We start from the raw sequence: 15,105 nt of genomic DNA, 5'->3' as shown, positions 1-15,105 counted from the left end.
ATGTATATTCAATAAAATTATTAACTAGAAAGTGTAGATTGTGGTTTTATTAGAATATGAGACATCTATGAAAATGAGTTTAAGTGTATCTAGTTAAAGACATATGATGAACCACGATAAATCTTACGATGTTAAACCTAAGTTTCCAAATCAAATATTCACAATTGATTTATTTATTTTTAAGACATCTTATTTATTCAAGAAAGAGTGAGCACAAGCAGGAGAGGGGCAGAGAGAGACAGGCAGACTTCCTGCAGAGCAGGAATTCTAAACATGGGGCTCCATCCCAGGATCCTGAGATCATGTCCTGAGTCCAAGCAAAGGCTTAGACCAACTGAGCCACCCAGGAGCCCTCCAAATATTCACAATTTAAATTTCAAATGTTTTCTTCATACTTTATAGCATTTCATCTCCACCAGAAATCAGAACAAAGACAAAAGAATAACATGTAGGAATTTTTAAAATATTTATTTGTGTTGTTTACATTACTCCAATAATTATATGTTCCACCAGAATATGTTTTATGATGGATCTGGAAATTAAGCCAGGTCATTGATTTGAAGATTGTATTGCCAGCATAAGGACATGTGTCTCCTATGCAATGCTGGAATGGGGTAAAACCCAGAAATTTCTCCATAGTGGAAGAAGAACCAATGTGAAGGACATAGAAGCTTTCTGATATTGAGGAGAATTACTAGATTCTACTTTGCACTTCTGCTTTGAAGTAGGTTTGTGCATTTTAGAACTTCGTATCACATCCCCAGTTTTCATGCTTTTTAATTTCTTTTCCAAACTTGTCACCAATCCTCATGGTCATCTACACATTTATATCATATCTATTATGCACATATTTTGAAAACAGTGTCTATTGATATAGTGTTCTGATTATTTTCCTTGTACCAAGAAATGGTGTACCAGGTCATAATGTCTGTCTTCAATCATAAGAAATTCTCTGACAAGACTAAATGGGTGTAAATTTGTCTTTATTGAACAATTTAAAGATCATAATGTTTAAATGTTTTGAAGATGATGCCACATAAGTAAATGGCAAAATAAAACATGTTGACGTATATAGTACTGTGGAATTGGTAAATATAGTTGTGCGTCTATTGGATGCCTCTGTATTTATGCAGGTTGAACACAAATGTTTGTTGAATCATAAAAAATAATAATCTGCGAGATCACTTTCATTCTTAAAAAATGTTGCTAAATATTCATTTTTATTTGACTTGGATATAGAAATAAATTAAGACCCTTTGTCTTACTTTATTTTTTATAAAAATTTTCTTTTTATGTGAGTGCAGGTCATTACATAAAAATCAATGCAAAGGCAAAATAATATTGTGTCTAAACAATGAATTATCATGTCTTGTGTTTCAATCCCTCTATAGGCAAGGATAGTTTATATTTTCTATTTCTATGCAAATTCATATTTTAACATTTTCTTCTCAAAAATATAAATTTATATTTACATATGGGAAACTTTTAACATAGATTTTTGATTAACATTTTGGGATTCTGATAAAGGTATACACTCTCTCTGCCAACAGAGGATGTAGGGGGTGGGGATAGAAAATGTGATGGAAAACACTTTTCAAAAAGATCTTTTTCTTTTTCTTAACAGAAAATCAGCCTCTGTTAATCTAGAAGTCATCTGTTTTCTGAAGAGACCTAAATGTCACTAGCCATCTGGGCAAACCAAGTAATACCCTTTATGGCAGGGTGGTCAAGTTTGAAAACAAAAAGGTTTGGATGAGGAGGCATAGGCAAGTCACAGAGCATGAAGTGACAGAGACAGTTGAGCTGGAGCAACTCTCAAATTCTGAAGTGTTTTTACATCTTAATGTAAAGCTTAACTCAAGAAAAAAATAACGCAATTTACTTCTCTCATAATTAAAATCTAGCATGCAAAAAAAAATAATTAAATAAATAAATACATAAATAAATAAAATCTAGCATGACTTTGACTTCAGAAATACATTAGTTATATTTTCAGGGTTTTTTGTGTGATGTCTATATGGACTGTATTTGTTTAGGTTCTCTTTATATCACTTAATCTTGAATGACTTTAAGATTTCTTCTATATTCAGATATTCTTGAGAAATAACTAAGATGCTTAGAATCTTCAACTTAGAGATAAATGGGTCATTCAGAGACAGCTTACATTACACTGCCCCCCAAGGCTATGAAATCATAGAAGCTGAACCAAAACAATTCACAGAAAATTTCTGATCTTACATATTACCTTTATATTTCTTTTTCCATTATTACTTTTAGTAAACATTTTACTCTGAAACTAGTGAAAAATAAGCATAATTTAAATCATTCATTCTACAAGATACTTGCAATATGGCAAAGTTAGGAATATAAGTCAAAGGAAAAAAAACAAATGAAAATTTAATATATTGCATTAAAAAGTGGATACTTCATGACTTAAATCAACTGTTCAGCTTACATACAAAAACTAAATAAGTGGGTTATATTGTGAAATAACTCAATAAATGAAACACAGGTCAGCATTCCCCATGACCTATTTTGAGGAACCCTATTTCCTTTAAATAATCTGTGCAAAATTGTTCATTCTATTGCCAAACAGTTTGGCAAGCCCTATATACTGTACCTTTTAGAGGACTGATTTTTCATATAATAATTTGAAATATAATAAGACAATTTTCATTATAGACATCTGTTAATTTTCTCACCTGCAGCCTTTACCAACTTTATTTGTTCACTAGGCTATTTTCTCCTCCATTGAAATCTATTGCCATCCCATGAAATCAATCTTTTAAGAATAAACTCCTGGATAGAATGTCACTTATTAAGTTTATATATAAGTCAAATAAAAATTCATTTTAATATAGAATAGATTAATTAATTATGGTTATTGATATATTAATTATTAACTGATAATATAATAATGCATATATTAGGATTCTTTTTTTTTAGGCTCCTGTTTTAGGCTCACGAATGTGAAATCTTATTTCCTAAGTATGTTATTTATCATTATTTTGGATGTTTCTCTCCAAATCTTGTGTTGTTTTTGTATCTTATGAGTTTTGTGCTTTCAGTTTTTTTGTCTTTTACTTTCATTTTAGAGGTTTTTTTTTTTTTTGCAGATATTTAACATTCCATAGACATCTATTTTTATTTAGGAAGACAGCATTAAAAAATTGGAAGTCCTGTGCATATGGACAAGGCTCTGGTTTTTTTTTTTTTTTTTTTTTTTTTTGGCTGTTATGAGGCAATAAAGCAAAGCCTTTTCAAGAGCCATTCAGTTTTTCTAGAGAAGCCTCCTCCAGTCTCTTGCCTGAGGAGACAGGACAAGCATAGGATTTCTTGCCAACATCATAGGAGCAAACTAGACAAAGAAGTTGAGACTCTTTCACTCTTGTACTTGAAAGTTCAATTCATTCCTCTATGCATTGCCCTGAACAATAATAACCCTTTTTACTACCATGTCTGATAGTTATTCTAAAGCTTCTGTTTTTAAGTTTCTCCTGAGATAAGCTTAGTATTTCATAAGTATGGTTTCATGCTGGGTGGAAAGTCAGAGAGTGAGCAAAAACGCTTCATGATTTCATAAACAGGTTGGAAGAGGGAACTGGGAAGGAGATCCAATGGCTCTGTCAAAAACTTTTGATTTCTAACCATAAGAAACTCTTAACTGTAGAGAAGAAACTGAGGGTCACTGGAGGGGATGTGGGTGGGGGGGGTGACTGGGTAATGGACATTAAGGAGGGCACAAGATGTAATTAATAAGCCCTGGGTGTTGCTATGTGTAACTGATGAATCACTAAATTCTACCCCTGAAACTGATAATAACCTAGATGTGAACTTACTTGAATTTAAATAAAGTCTGAAACAAAACAAAATTTCTGGTTTTGTTTCTATTAGCCCACTCATTTTTTAAGTATAGTATTTTATCAATTAAAAATAAAAACAATAAAAAGCCAGCAATTATAAATGCTGATTGAAAAACTCAAAAAATCACAAGATCCTGAGTATTTTTTTTTTAATTTTTATTTATTTATGATAGTCATACAGAGAGAGAGAGAGAGAGGCAGAGACACAGGCAGAGGGAGAAGCAGGCTCCATGCACCGGGAGCCTGATGTGGGATTCGATCCCGGGTCTCCAGGATCGCGCCCTGGGCCAAAGGCAGGCGCCAAACCGCTGCACCACCCAGGGATCCCCGATCCTGAGTATTTTAAAAAATATTAGCATATCAGATTAAAATGACTAATTGAATATTGTTTGTTATGATTTACTTCAATCATCAAGTTCTTAATAAAGTATTAATTTAGTCATCTCTATTATCTCATACTTCATTCCAAATTCTTCATTACAGGACAGGGATTTGTCTGAGGCCATATTAGGCACACATGGGTCACCAATGATATCAGACATAAAGGACAAGCATTCCTTTACTCTTCTATAATCTGAATATTATTTTCTTTCATGCAAAAGAAAAGAATTTTCACATGAAACCCTTATCATTTTTCCCATTTTGTCCTGCTTTTAACAAAATAACTTTACAGAATAAAGGCTCTCTTTTTCTTGAAAATCTGCTCCAAGAAAAGAGCCAATAGAACATTCATTTTTTGAAATGATCCCATAATTGTTTGAAGTCTCTTTCTCAACTATTCAGTTTAGGATTCCAGTTGTAGAAGAGCACACCCAAGATATTGGTTTTGATGTTTTCCCTCAAATGAAGAAAAATCTTTTCATTCAATCCTTGTTAAAAACCCATAATATTACTACATAATACTTGCAATGAAAATAGCTATTCATAACACCCTTATCCTCTTAAAATCACAAATGTTTCAAGACTGCAAATGACTATAGTCTGCCAATGTTATGTATGAGAGGGCTATACCATGAATCATTTGACATGTAAGTAACCAAGCTCCTGACAGTACTGACATTAGAAAATCCTAGTTTATTCCAAAACCACAGCACATAAGTAAAAGTGACTCCAATCTCCTCTTACATTATGTTTCTCTCAGCCCTTATATTCAGCATTGTCTCCTTCCCACATGAGGTGGGATCTCATGGTGGTTTTGATTTGTATTTCCCTGATGGCAAGTGATGCAGAGCATTTTCTCATGTGCATGTTGGCCATGTCTATGTCTTCCTCTGTGAGATTTCTCTTCATGTCTTTTGCCCATTTCATGATTGGATTGTTTGTTCTTTGTTGTTGAGTTTAATAAGTTCTTTATAGATCTTAGAAACTAGCTCTTTATCTGATATGTCATTTGCAAATATCTTCTCCCATTCTGTAGATTGTCTTTGAGTTTTGTTGACTATATCCTTTGCTGTGCATAAGCTTCTTATCTTGATGAAGTCCCAATAGTTCATTTTTGCTTTTGTTTCTTTTGCCTTCATGGTTGTATCTTGCAAGAAGTTACTGTGGCCAAATTCAAAAAGGGTGTTGCCTGTGTTCTCCTTTAGGATTTTGATGGAATCTTCTCTCACATTTAGATCTTTCATCCATTTTGAGTTTATTTTTGTGTATGGTGAAAGAGAGTGGTCTAGTTTCATTCTTCTGTATGTGGATGTCTAATTTTCCCAGCACCATTTATTGAAGAGACTGTCTTTCTTCCAGTGGATAGTCTTTCCTCCTTTGTCGAATATTAGTTGACCATAAAGTTGAGGGTCCACTTCTGGGTTCTCTCTTCTGTTCCATTGATCTATGTGTCTGTTTTTGTGCCAGTACCACACGGTCTTGATGACCACAGCTTTGTAGTACAACCTGAAATCTGGCATTGTGATGCCCCCAGCTATGGTTTTCTTTTTTAAAATTCCCCTGGCTATTCGGGGTCTTTTCTGATTCCACACAAATCTTAAAATAATTTGTTCCAATTCTCTGAAGAAAGTCCATGGTATTTTGATAGGGATTGCATTGAACGTGTAAATTGCCCTGGGTAACATTGACATTTTCACAATATTAATTCTTCCAATCCATGAGCATGGAATATTTTTCCATCTTTGTGTCTTCCTCAATTTCTTTCAGAAGTAATCACATGTAATTTAAAATACATTGTTTCATAATATTGTTTACATAAGCATTCTGTTACAGTCAAACACTATTGACACCTCAACACTATACCAGGCTCACTGTTACAAATATTTTTGCAAGAAGGAAGAGTGATTTTAATATATATGAAATAGTAAATGTTTGTCAGATCGATTGAAGTATGCATTCAAAATGGCAGTGGTATTTCATTCCTTCTAGAAAATTGGAATGAAAATAGTCATAGGTTGTTACATTATCACATAATAAAATATTATGCAGAGTTCTCAGAGAAATAAAACTTTTAATATTTGTTTAGTAAGGAAATCATGTGATTAGTTGGTTAGACAGTATGTTAGAGCTCACTTTGTCCAAGAGTTTTGTTTCACAGATTCAGAGACATACACAGAAGAGATCTGCCAGGATCTCACTGAGTAGTTTTTGTGCCCACAGATCCTCAAGGCCCACACACCCTTCCTGTTCTTAATAAAGTAATACAAGGAACCCCAATGAGCATTTTTCTTTTTGGGCTAATGTGCTCATGTTAGTTAGAACAAGCATTAATTTAAGAAATGGTATTACCTATATAGGTATATATGTGAATGTATTTGCATATAGACATATTCTTGTCTTAATTAATATTGGAATATTTGATAACATTATTTTAGACATTTAGGAACAAAACATTTTAGCATAAATGTTCAGAAATCAATCCTATTGTTTCTGCTGCTCTTCTAATTCATCAACATTCTCGCTAGACTCCTATATTAGTTTCCTAGGGCTGCTGTAGTAAATACAATAAAATTGGTAACTTAAAACAACAGAAATTTATTCTTTCACAATTCAGCAGGTCAGAAGTCTGAAATCAAGGTAGGTTGCCACATTATCACTCTTAGGTCATCTGGTTTTTGTTTTTGTTTTTGTTTTTTGTTTTTTTTTAAATAAAATTGCATTATCTAATTATCTAATTGTGAGGTGTGCTTTAAAACCTTACCCTTTGAACCTGAAGAAGAAAACAAAAGCATTATTTGGATCTGTTTATAAGTATGTCTTCACTTACTAATTCACTTACTAAACAATGAGTGCTTTATTTCTTATGCAGTAAATTCTTCTTCAAAAGTTGAGACATTTAGGGAAACAAACAACTATGAAGATATTATTATATGGACTGAGTATACGAAATCCCATCAAATTTGGGAATGATTTCAATAGATACCAAATCCAAGAGTCTACTTAAGTTTCTTTTCAGGAATTTTTCTAAACGTTGCTTAAAGTCATTTGGAAAGCTTTAAGATGAGTTCTTGAGGTAACATAGGAAATCTTACAGTTCCAGAAGTGTAAGTCATTGTTCTTGGTCTTATTGAGGAAGCTGGCATTCTGCAACCTGCAGGCATGAAGATTCATCAGACTCCCTGGTGGCACTGTCCCTAAAAAGATGGCAGGTGATGTTTCTGATTGACTGAATATAATTATGACTGAATGAGCATGCTTATTTTGTTCTTGTTAAAGAACACATGATGTGTGGATGATACTCAGTTTGCAAAATGTTTACTGTCATTTGCAAAATGTTTTGTCAAACGGAACCACCAAAATTAATTTGCATATGGAGCAAAGTAAACAAAACGAAAAACAGCCTCCTAACATTAATCCAAACTAAAGTTGTCCAGGAACTAAACTCTAATTGGCTGCTAGTCTATTCCTTAAGGAGACAAAGTAAATTTCAAAAAGAACTTAACTTCAATTCTGGATGTGCATGTTTTTGTTTGTTGGTTCGTTTGCTTGTTTGTTTTCTGGGTAATTATACCTCAAACACCCCAACAGTAATGGAGGAAACCACTATAAAACTAGGAAGTAACTAAGACAGCCTGGCACACAGTACACCTGAGACAGAGTGGTTATCATTTCAGTTAAGGAAATTGTTCTATGAGCCAGTTTCAATAAATAGCAACATATTTGATAAATAGTGTATTATAAACTGCAGAAGCTTCTTTGAATGTATACTTACATTTGAAAAATGCTGGCCACATCATTCTTTCAAGACATATTTTCATATGTGTTGTGGTTTTCTTCCATATTTGGGTATTCTTACTTTTCAGATTTAGTCTTATTTTAAAAATAAATGTGTTATAGTTTTCCATTTGAACTCATTCAATCCTCTCTCCATATCGTTTGCTTAATTTTTAGAGAAGGAGGCAAATCATCTTCACTTGTTAGTTTACTCTTAATCTTCCTTAATCTCCTTGATTTTTCATCGAAACATCCTATAGGTTGACTGAATCAGTGAGAATGGGGAAAATTAACAAGGCAGGAAACCACAAATATTGGAGAGGATGCAGAGAAAAGGGAACCCTCTTACACTCTTGGGAATGTGAACTGGTGCAGCCACTCTGGAAAACTGTGTGGAGGTTCCTCAAAGAGTTAAAAATAGAGCTACCCTAGGACCCAGCAATTGCACTGCTAGGGATTTACCCCAAAGATACAGATGCAGTGAAACACCAGGACACCTGCACCCCGATGTTTCTAGCACCAATGTCCACAATAGCCAAACTGTGGAAGGAGCCTTAGTGTCCATCAAAAGATGAATGGATAAAGAAGATGTGGTTTATGTATACAATAGAATAGTACTCAGTCATTAGAAATGACAAATACCCACCATTTGCTTCGATGTGGATGGAACTGGAGGGTATTATGCTGAGTGAAATAAGTCAATCGGAGAAGGACAAACATTATATGGTCTCATTCATTTGGGGAATATAAAAAATAGTGAAAGGGAATAAAGGGGAAAGGAGGAAAAATAAGTGGGAAACATCAGAAAGGGAGACAGAACATGGAAGACTCCTAACTCTGGGAAACGAACTAGGGGTGGTGGAAGGGGAAGGGGGCAAGGGGTGGGGGTGACTGGGTGGCGGGCACTGAGCGGGGCACTTGACGGGATGAGCACTGGGTGTTATTCTGTATGTTGGCAAATTGAACACCAATAAAAAATAAATTTATTAAAAAATAAAATTAAATTAGAAAAAAATAAATTACATGTGATTACATAATATAGAAGTTAAGTAATATGTGATCATTTGTCAATATCAAATAAGCATTTCAGCTCTATACTTCAGATGCATTTCTGTTCTTTGTATTTCAGTTACAAAGTCATTGTAGGTTTTGCTGTTGTGCAGATATTTACTCAGGGACCTCATTAAAGGACAATTGGTCAAGGCCATGCTAAATACTTTCTAATGCATAGCTGTCCTTTGGTCCAGAGAGGAGTGAGAACACAAAGCACTGACCCATTTGAGTCTAGGCTATGTTAAAAAACAATGCCAGTAGGTATAATCTCAACTACCTTTGCAGGGGCTCCAAGGAGGGGATTACTTGCATTCTTCTGTTTTTTTTTTTTTTAAGATTTTATTTATTTATTCATGAGAGACACACAGAGAGAAACAGAGACATAGGCAGAGGGAGAAGCAGGCTCCCCACAGGGAGCCGGACATGGGACTGGATCCAGACCCAGAATCATGCCCTGAGCTGAAGTCAGACACTCAACCACTGAGCCACTCAGGTGTTCCGCATTCTTCTGTTCTGATGAGGGGGTGAAGGTATTTGTAATTTTGTTTGTTTGTTGACACAGTACTAAGAACAGACAGGCTTGATCAATACCAGCAGTTCCCAGTACCATGGTACTAAGAACAGACAGGTGCTAAGAACAGATCCCAGCATGGTGAATACCAGCAATGAGGTGACTCTTCTGAGTCATGTATTGTTATTAAAGTTGTCTGTCATGTTGTCAGCGACATGTATAATCGTTCCCCCTTATCACAGGGTGAACCTTCCAAGACCACCAGGGTGAAACCACTTTTAGTACCAAACCCTATCTACCTCATTTTTTGGAATATTTTTTGCATACATACATGTCTATAATAAAGGTTAATTAGGCACAGTGAGACATTAACAGCAAAAATAATAAAATAGAGCAGTTATAATAATATACTCCAACAAAAGTTGCCTGAATATGATCTCTCTCAAAATATCTTATTGTACTCTACTGACCTTTCTTCCTATGACAGTGTGATAAAATGCCTGCATGATGAGATGAAATGAGATGAATGGACCACTGTAGGGTTTGGCTACTAATGACCTTCTGATGACATGTCAGAACGATTATCCGTTTCTGGACTGCAGTTGAACTTGGGTAACTGAAACTACAAAAAGCAAAGCTGCATTCTGGATAAGGGGGTAACAACCATAGACTAGTGAAATCATCAAAAGAACTAGGTCCAAACAGGGTATCATACGTTGTATTGCTCTAAAGAGAACTATAAGGAAATTATACAAAAAGTAAAATCTTAACAATTTGTTCAATGGATAGCTGTTAAAAAATATTTTATGATGAAGAAATCTATGTCTGATGGTAAACAAGTGGATCTATCTTCTCCTATATTTTTTATTTTTAAAATAATTTACTCCTTTATTATAGAAATACTACATACAAGAAAATAACTAACACTCCAGTACATACTGACAATATCTCACTATAAAACTTCCATTTATTTATTCAATTATGAGCATTTAAAATACATTTGGAACCATTAAATGAAAAAAATAAGGTATGTGGACAATGATTTGTGACTTAAATTATTCTTTAGGTGTCTGTTAATATGTAAAATATTAAAAATGGCTGAGAAGCTTTTTTCTGTTTACATTTTTTACTATATTAAAAATGTATTCTTTTTATGACTGTCTACTTATGCAGGCTTTCTGGATTTTGGTATTTTAAATATCATAAATATGATGTAGGGAAATACATTCAATGCAAAACCTTCAATTATAAAACATAATCATCTTGCCTTGTGTGATTTTATTCTGGGTGTACATATGCAGTTTAAATTTATACATGCATGCACATCACTTGAAATTGTTCTCCATTTTTAAGGAAAGATAATTTTCCAGCCCTTCAAGAAATAAATATGAATGTTCCTTTACCCAACCCCCTGTTGCAAGTTATCAAATCCTAGGAGAATTAAGGACAGCAAATTTTGTATTAGTTTGTAGCTGTGGCATTTTAGAGCAGGCAAATTCAACTTGCAAATTGGAGCCCAGCTGCTGGTTTAAATCAGCTGAAAATGAAATGGGAACATCTTATTGAAATGTTCATTTGATATAGGTGAATATCTTTCCAAGAGGAATAATGTGAACTCAATTTATAGGGAAGGCTAAGACGATAAGTCAGGAGCTGTGTCTAGATCACAAGAACACATCAAAGAGGACAAAATATAGATTATAAAACATTGAAGTATCAAAGAGATTATGCTCTGATAGACTGAGAAGCAATCTAAAAGGTATTTGCTTTTTGTGTTCTCTCATCACTCATGAGTTAAGTGAGGGATGACTAGAGAGGAGATTCATTTATTTACCTATTGCCAATGAAGCCTGACTTTCGTCAAACGATCCTCCCTGCACTCACCTGGGAGGCATTCATATCTTTGTTTCTCATGACAACATAATGGCATGTTCTGTTTCAATGATCTCCTATTTGTCAGAATTATCATGTTGCTCAAATTTCAAAGAATCTTATGTTTACATAGATGCACTCAGGTTTTAAAGGCCCAACTCAAGTGGAGAGTCCTGGGCCGTTGGCAACAACATATCTAAAGGAAGTCACAAGGCATGGATTAGAGGTTACCTTCATAGCAAGAAAAAAAATTCTGATCGTGAAATTGTATACTAAATGTGTTCACTTGTTCACTCACATTTTCATATATTTATTGAATCCTTTTGATATGCAAGGCAAAGTTATTAACAGGTGGACACTTGGCAGGTAAGAGGTAAGTGTGAATTAGGTGGACACAAGATATGATCATTTGAAACTGGCCATTCTTTGACTTCTCCACATTGTTAAGGCCAAAAGAATGTGTTCATGGATGCCAGGCTGCCTTTAGTAAGGATTGAATTCTGACCCAATGCACATAGTTCCCTAATGTCTCCAGGAGGAAGGATCCCCAGTTACCTGCACTGGAAAATTATTCATTAATGCACCCTATTGACTTTTCCTCCTTCCTCTGTCACAGTCCCCGTGCCTTCAACAATTACTCTTTGGGATCAACTTCCCAATAAGTTACCTGCTCCTCTTCTCAGAGTCTCCTTACCAGGAGACCCAAATGAAGACAGAAACAGCATTCCATCAAGATCATATCTCAGTGTATTAATTCCTTTTACATTTGAAGGAAATGGAATTTCTGTTTGATCACTCTGAATAATGCTGCTATGAGCATTCTTTTGGATGTCTCCTCAAGTTCAGTGTATATTTACAGAGTTCTGAGGAATACTCAACTATTAGTGGTGGAGTGCTTGGGTGGCTCAGTCAGATAGGCATCCAACTCTTGGTTTTGGCTCAGGTCATCTTAGGGTCATGAGGTGGAACCACACATCATGCTCTGTGCTGAGCTGAGTGTGTCCCTCTCCCTCTTCTCCTCCCCTGCTCTCTCTGTCTCTCTCTCATAAATAAATAAAATCTTTTAAACAGCCCAAACTATTAGCAGTGATTATGGCTCCTAGGTAGGATTAGAGAGCATTGAACTTTCTATGAGAACATTTCTTATTTTGATTTTTTTTACATTGTACATCTATTTTTTTTTAATTTTTTTAAATTTATTTATGATAGTCACAGAGAGAGAGAGAGAGGGGCAGAGACATAGGCAGAGGGAGAAGCAGGCTCCATGCACTGGGAGCCCGAAGTGGGATTCGATCCCAGGTCTCCAGGATCACGCCCTGGGCCAAAGGCAGGTGCTAAACTGCTGCGCCACCCAGGGATCCCCTGTACATCTATTTGTAATTAGGGTTTCATATATAGATATGTGTATGCATATGAATATGTATATAAGTAAATAAGTATGTCATATATCAATGTCATATGTCAATGAATATTCATTTGTATTAATAAGAAAGAAAACTAAATACAAAATTGAGAGCTATGTGAATTCCTGAATGTATTTCTTTTGTCATACAACTGGCAGGAAAGCATAGTGTTTACAGTATGCACTCTAGGAAAAGAATGCCTAGGTTCAAATCCTATATTAGCCCCCTACTGATTGCATGACCAGAGGCAAAGCGCTGAACTTATCAGTGCCTTGGTATCTCCATATGTAAAAGAGTAAGAACTCTCAGGTTTGCTATAGGGAATAAATTATATGTACATTGCAATAAAAATTTCATCTAGCACTTAGCATTACGTGAGTTTGCTATTAGTATCTGATTCAATTTAATGGAAATATATTGAAAACTTAATTGACAGGCATATAGATAAACAAGATATGGCTTGTTTTTGAAGATACTATCGAATCAGAAAGATAAGGCACAGAACCAAATTCCTTTAACATATACAAGGACATATATGCAGTGATAGTGATATAGAAGAAATTGCTGGAAGACTTGGTTGGAAGAGAATTTCTGTCATGGTCAATTGACAAACACTTCAATGATGATGTAGAATCTAATTTGTGTTTGTAGGAAAAAAATCCATCAGTATCCAGTGAAGGGGAATATTTTGAAGACAGAATCATCACTGAATTAAACCGCAGCTAACTCATTTATAAATTATTTTAAATATTAACCTTGTCTAAGCAATAATTCATCTACTCGAAGATTGTATCCTCATTGCTCAGTGCAATATCCAAAACTATTCTTAATTTTGTAATCTCTTACTTAAAGGAAGTTATATTTTTCTAAATGGAGTCATAATGAATTATTTAAACATATTTGCATATTTTTGTGTATCATGCCTGTATCATATAAGATTATTGTTTTAAAGTTAGGAGAAACAGTATCATCAAATAAGAGCTAAATGGGAAAAGCATATGCAATCTGGCAATTTCTCGCCTACATGTTACAGTCTTTTTTTTTAAATAACATTCTGAAATTATAGGTTCAAAATCTGCATAAAGAACCCAAACCCTTAAAAGTCTTCCCCTCCAGCACCATTCCTTCCAAAGTATGAGGGTATATCATAGCATTGATTAACCAGCTTTATCAAACACCAGTATCCCAAATCTGGGATAGTGTCACTGTCCATCTTTAACACGTTAGTGTTGAAGCTAATGTTAGTTTACCACATATGACCTGAAGTAGAAATTAACTTGGAAGGAAAGTGCTACAGGCTGAATGTTTGTCCTCACTCACAATTCATATGCTGAGACCTAATCCCCAATGGGGGTACTATTTGGAAGTGGAGCCTTTGGGAGATAATTAGGTAAGGAGGAGCCCACTCTTATGAATGAGATTTGTGCTCATATTAAAGAGAACCCAGAGAGCTTCCCCTTCCACTAAGTGAGAACTTAGGAGAAAATATCTGTTTACCACGAAGCCAGCTTTCACCAAATACCAAACCTATTGGCACCTTGATAAATTTTCTAGACCCCAGAAATGTAAGAAATAAATTTCTGTTAATTTTTTTTAAAGATTTTATTTATTTATTCATGAGAGACAGATAGAGGCAGAGACACAGGCAGAGGGAGAAGCAGGCTCCATGCAGGGAGCCCAACGTGGGACTCGATCCCTGGTCTCCAGGATCACACCCTGGGCTGCAGGGGGCGCTAAACTACTGAGACACCCGGGCTGCCCAATTTTTGTTATTTTTAAGCTACCTACTCTATAGCATTTTGTTATGGCATCTCAGTCAGACCAAGACAGAATATAAAAACTTATAAAGACTTAGGCATCCAAATACAATATTAGGACTATAGGCAAGAGACATGTCCTAAAAGAAGAGAAGCAATTCTACCCACGTCAGATTCTTTGTTGTTATCATCATGTCAACAACATAATCTGGTAGAAATTTAATGCCTTTATTCTATACTCTCCCTTGATATGTATGTAATATTTTAATTGGAAATTATTATGTACCTGGTGCCATGCCAAGTGTATAGAACAAAAAGGTAGAACGCATAGAAGCAGTCTTAACTCTCCTGTACTTGATTGTTTGAATTATTTTGATTAAAAATTCCCAGTGTAGACAGAGACCTGGTGATATATCATAAAGATATGGGATTAAGTGTCAAGGTAGTTGCTACTATCCGACGTTGTCCTTTTTAGTAAGTAAGAGGAGAGA

Source organism: Vulpes vulpes, chromosome 5, assembly GCF_048418805.1.
Source record: "Vulpes vulpes isolate BD-2025 chromosome 5, VulVul3, whole genome shotgun sequence".
Taxonomy (NCBI): Eukaryota; Metazoa; Chordata; class Mammalia; order Carnivora; family Canidae; genus Vulpes; species Vulpes vulpes.
This window is presented reverse-complemented; position numbering follows the sequence as displayed.